Source organism: Loxodonta africana, chromosome 2 (genome assembly GCF_030014295.1).
Source record: "Loxodonta africana isolate mLoxAfr1 chromosome 2, mLoxAfr1.hap2, whole genome shotgun sequence".
NCBI lineage: Eukaryota > Metazoa > Chordata > Mammalia > Proboscidea > Elephantidae > Loxodonta > Loxodonta africana.
Genome location: NC_087343.1, coordinates 116,477,302 through 116,483,600, shown reverse-complemented (window position 1 = coordinate 116,483,600; position 6,299 = coordinate 116,477,302).

Here is a 6,299-nt window from a genome sequence, read left to right as displayed (position 1 = left end):
AAGAGTCATATTAACTGGTCTTCCTTGTGGGCATATGGATGTTATCCTATCACTGACAGCGTTGTACTTCAGGATAGATCTTGAAATAAGAGTACAAATAGAGGCCCACATACCATATGCCTAAATATTTAAAACTCATAAACTGTTAAACAAAATATGTTCAATTTTTCTTCCTTGACAAATATATTTCATGGAGACAAAACGAAAAATATGAGTAAAATTTTGGCTTTTTTGGAACTTAAAGTTGGCAAAATGTCAAAAATGACTGAATTAATTGTTATTGCATCTGTCTGGGTGTTCTGTGGATGAGCTGGAGATATTCAGATGAGTAATAAAATAAAGGCAGGTGTAACTCATACACGATCATGTATTTATTCCATAAAATTTATTTTTTGCCTTCATTTCAATGATATCATTAATTAAGAGGTTATATCTGTTAAAAATAATTGAAACTCAATGAAATTTGAATATAAGGTTTATTCTGAGCAGTTATTCTATATGCATATAGGGTGACCATTCAGATTCCAGAAGAAAGAAAACGGCTCACAAATTGCTAGTTACAATGATATTTGTAAAGAGAAGAGGAAGGAGAATAGAAGATCAACCATTGGCTAATCTTTATGTGACTGATTGAACTCTGCCTTCCCTCTTTACTGAGATCAACTGATAACAGGTTACCCCTGGCCAGGCTGCTAATAATTTGCCCCTCCACCCACCTGCAGCCTAAAGGCTTTTCAAGGTTTAAATTAGGAGGTAATGGTTTGATGACTATCCTTTTCTAGAGTTTCTGACTCTGGTGATGTAGTGGTTAAGAGCTCCTCTGCTAAACAAAAGGCCGGTATATAGAATCCACCAGCCACTCCTTGGAAACCGTAGGGGACAGTCGACTTGATGGCAATAGGTTTGGATTTTTTTTTTTTGGTTATCCTGCCAAATTTACATTGCTGTAGAGCAGTTTCTGGCAGGCTTTTGCAGTTTGGATCAGGCTTTTTATGGTTAATATTTGATTTTATGGCTAAGAAAAGCCTTAAAATCAAAGAAAAATGTCTGTTATTAATTTTCCTATCAACATTTTCAAGATTTTTTATGGAAGTTAAGTTCTATTGAGCGTAATGGTCTAAAAATTAGAATATAAAAGTATAATTGCATTCAAATATATACAAAATTTGAATTTATTTTCATAAAATGTAAATTAAAAATTAAAAAATGCTTTTGTCTTTGAAACATTTTTCTTTTATTCAAAATGCAAATTATAATGAATTATAATAAATGTCAATCTTTTAAATAAAAATTATTTAAAGTTGAAGATATTTAATTTTTTCAACATAAATCTTATATTTTTATAAAATAACTACGTGCAGCTGTAGTATCCAATTTCCATCTAGTTGTCAATATAAAGAATTAGTATCATGCTTCACTATATTACATATAGCAAAACCAAACCAAACCAAACCAATTGCCACTGAGTAGATTCCGACTCACAGCACCTTATAGGACAGAATAGAACTGCCCCTATGTATATACACAAATTTCAGGGTAAATATGCATTAGCAGCCATGTGTAATTGTGAACGTTATGTTGATGTGTGAGTACGTCTGAAATCCCCAGTTGGAGAAAGAAGAGAAGCAAGCAAATGGACACTTGGCATCACTGGGAAATCATGCTTTGTTAAGCAAGAATCCATCGCATTCATGCTTTGTGAGAGGAAGAATTTGAAAAGTTAATTAATTAATCTTTTCTCTTACCTAAGTGCTTCCACTGATGAAATCCTCCCCGCGTTCTCAAGCAAAGTCCATCCTTCTATCTCCCTCCAGAGCAAATGAACACCCACAGACCTTCACGGCATTTGGATGTGGTGGCCATTTGCTTTGAGGACCTATGGCAAGAGATATGAACAAGTGTTTCGCTGGGGCTTAACCGGTGTTATTCAGGAGGATAGGTGTTTAGAATCACAGATGGTCGTGTGTTAGTACTGAATTTAGGAACTTGAAAGGCAGAGGAGCCCATAAAAGTTCTAAGAAAATAAATTTTGGCATCTCCTGCCTTTCCCCGTCTCTGGAGCTCCTTCCTTTCCTTAGCACAGCGCTGTGGCTTCTGTGATTTCCACTGACCACTCACTGTTATTCCTACTGTGGCTCTCTCTCTGTTATTTCAGTTGCGGTGGAGTCGATTCTGACTCATGAGGGTCTTGTGTGTCAGATAGAATTGTACTTCATAGTGTTTTCAATGGCTGACTTTTCAGAAGTAGATTGCCAGGGCTTTTTTCCAAGGTTCCTCTGGGTGGACTTGAACCTCCAACTTTTTGGTTAGTATCAAGTGCGTTAACTGTTTATATAACTCAAGGACTTGATGTTTTTCCCCTTGTTCATCACTTTCCCTTACCCTCTCCCCACAACAGAATTTCTGCTACTTCTAGCATGAACTTTGTAGTCACCCAGGACTTGTTCTCTACTACACAGTAAAAAAAAAAAAAAAAAAATTTATTACTGTATAATAAATCCGAAGAGTAGATGACTTAACCAGGTTCCATCCCAAATTACGTTCCTGATCTTGACTGGTGCTTTCTGGATCCAATGCCTTTTTCCCCAAGTATCAACTTCAATACTTACCATTTAGATCATTGTGGCCTCCAATTGGAAAACTTATTTTGGGACATATAGGTGGGCCTTAAGATATAAGATCTCTAGGAGCCCTGGTAGCACAGTGGTTAAGAGCTATGGCTGCTGACCAAAAGGTCGGCAGTTAGAATCTACCAAGTGCTCCTTAGAAACTCTATGGGGCAGTTCTACTCTGTCCTATAGGGTCACTATGAGTCGCTATGGGTGTGGTTTTTGATTTTTGATCCTTCTAAGATATAAAGGAAGTCAAGAAAACTGGCTGAGTCTTTGATTAGCCTTCACATTCTAATTTATGAATTTGATAAATTACACTTTGGACAAGTCAAGATCATCACAGGTCACATGTTCCTTAAGTCAGGCTTTTTAAGAAACCCTTCCTTTTATGCTAGTGACTTTATGTAACAGCAATAGCAATATTAGTAACTGTTGAAAATGCTATTTAAAGGTGGCAGGAAAATGAGAAATCCTTACAAAAGGTAATGAAAGTTAATTTCCATAGGCACTTTTCAAAATTAAATAGTTGAGACACCTTACATTTTTCTCATAATTCTAAAAATAATTAGATCACAATATGGATTAATTTCTTGTCACATTTAATCTTTTAGATGAAAGCTGTTTTTCAGTTATAAGCAAAAAAAAAAAAAAAAAATTCCCCAAATTGAAGCCACTCAGACAGTGTTACTTTCCATTTTTGCCCTCCTGTCTTGCTTTAAGAAGATAAAGATGAGGTATCCCAGAATTTGGACATGTAGACTACGATGGGGTTTTTAGTCTTGTTCCTCATTTTCAAAAACAAAAATCATTAAACAATCAAATTGTTGATTAAGAAAGAAATCCTCACATTAACTCCTTTCATTATTTCAGGTAATAGATTTGACCTTTTAAAAATCTTGAAAGTGGGGGAAAAAATAGTATCCCAGCAGCCATAATTGGCTGTTAACCCAGGATACCGTGGTTGCCAAGACTTTTGACTACATTTAGAAAGATCTAGATTCCAATCCCAGCTCCACCACTCACTCCTTGAGTAAGTGCCTTCAGCCTCTGAGCCTTGGTTTCTTTATCTGCAAAAGCAAGATACTAATAGCCACACATTGGGTTATTCTGAGGACTGAATAAGAGAAAGCAGATTGAGTGCTTAGCACAGTTAATGGTTCAATACATTTTAGAAAACTACACGAAAGAAGCCAGACTGACTTTCCGAACATGGCATATCCTTACATATAATTAAATGGTCTTGAGATACAGAAAGAATAAGACTTTAAGGAGCCATCTAAATCCCATGACTTTGAGAGGTTACAGAACACTTCACAGTTAAACATGTGGTGACCATCTTAGTTAATGTCACCCTCTGCATTTCCCAGGAGCAGTGTGACATCTGAACTCCCAGCCACCTGCCCTCTCACCTGTTGTGGCGCAGCTCCCAAGATGAGGGCCTAGGGCAGGGTGACAGATAACCGATCTGCTGTTCTCTCTTCAGCTGGCTATTGTCGTCTCTGGCCTTTTTTTTATTAGGTCTCAATAAGAGTGCACATCACTGGAGCTGGAAAGGACCTGTGACTGAGGGACACAGCTTGAACTCAGCAGTGCATAGCTAGGGAGAACAGTCCAAGTAGGTGGGAAACATCTGCTAAGGATGACCAGCCTCATTCACTGGCTAAAATACTCTTTAAACAGCTGAAATGGAGGCAATTTAGTGGCGAAGCCAGAAACCTGGGTCCCTTAAACCTAAATGCCCCACCCCCAACCCTACCTCTACTCTTCTCTCTGTCTCCCCTGCTGTTGGCCTCTCTGCTATCCTCCTCTGCACCCAGGCCCACCGTGTGGCTTCTCCTGCCCTTGAAAGGCGGAAAGCATGAGCTCTGGAGTCAGACTATCAGAGTTCAAATCCCAGCTCTACCACTCATTAGCATTTGGCAGTTACTTAACCCTTTGATTCTCTTTTTGCTCATCTGTAAAATGGGATTAATTATTATCATTTAATTCATAAGTAGCTGTGAAGACTAAAGTATGTAATGCGAAATTCTCAATAAGCATTAGCTCTTCTAATCCTTAAAGAAACAATTATTTCCTGAGTATCTAGTGTGTGCCTGGCATGGTGCTAGATGTAGAGAATTCAATGGAACAAAGCCATTTGGCTGACTATCCTCTGGGAGAGGAAACAGATATCAATAAATAATCATGCAATAGCAACTATGATATGAAGAAAAGGTACATGATACTATTAGAATCGATAAGAAAGGGCCCAGGCTTCCCAGAGAAGGTGACGACTTCACTGACATCTGAATAAAACATGGCCAGGTCCATCTACCTGATCCTCCAGGCCTGAATCTTCCTTCCTCCTGCCTAAGGGTAAACCCAGATCTTTGCCCAAATGAAGCTACAGCCCATCACCATGTGTGTCCTCCCTGCTCTTGACCTTAGTCCTGCACATGAGGGTCTCTGGGTGTGTGTTAACCAGAAAGGAGTCCTGGACTCTCTTAGTAAGGCCAGAACTTTTCTACACTTTGTTAAGAATTCCTTAGTTGCAGCCACTTCTAGGCCTTTTCAGCGAAGTGTGTCAGTACTTTGGGAAATTATCTTAATGGGATCATGGTTCAAGGATGACTCTCCTTCATGATAGATTCAAACATTTAAGTTAGCATATAAGGTGAATCAGAAAGTGGAAGGATTCCTCAGGTGATACTCAAGACCTGTCGTTTCAGCATTGACCTACGGTTAGTGCACACTTTGTCCAAAGGCTTCATTTTCTCACATTTATAATCCTCTCCCATGGTGCATACCACCTCTGGCCCAAGTACTTTTGCCAGTCCCTGCCATTCGCTCTCTGCCTCAGTGGACCCATTCACTGTTTCCTGGACCTGCGGTACTTGCACATCATTCTGCCTGATGTCCTATAACCGAGATGGCCCTGCGTCCTCTCCGTATACTTCCACGACTCTCTTTCCCAAAAGCGGAATGGACCATTCCACCTCTGTACCTTCTACCAGCCCACTACAGATCTGAATCTCCTTCCAGCCCAGGAGCTGATCAAGACCCAGGTATAATTCTTGGCATTCCCTGTGCCTAGCACATAATAGGCACTCTATTAATGCTTATAAAACTGACTTGACTTTCTTTGACCATCCCTACAACTCCCCTGTAATCTAGAGCCTCTTCCTTTTATAAAAGACAACAAAATTTAGGAAGAAAACGCTACTTCTTTTATATCACCTCCTTATCACATATTAGCTTCCGACTCCTTAATTCTTTCATGTATTTTCCTTATCCTAAAGTCTACACTCATTTGAACTCTGAACACTTCTTTGTGCTTTGTAAAAGCTAATAATAATACATTTTACCCTACATTTATTTTCCCCAAAGCTATTCTTGAATATGTACATATATAGATAGAGGCAGAACAGAGCCCCATAGATAATTATAATATTTGACTCATTCCAGAATGATTCCTGGGATTTTTGCTGGGTCAACCATCTGGGCTCTGTGCTATGGGCTGTCTGGTATCTCCCAACCTTCCATTCTCTTGTTCAGTTTGGTGACAGCTTGCTTCAGTGGTCATATCCAGTCCCTAACTTCTTTGACCCTTTCCCCCAGAAAAGCCAATTATTGAAAGGTTATAGTGGACACTGGGGAGGTGATGGCCACATGTTGGGGGGCAGAGTAAGGAAGGGAGAAGAAAGAAAA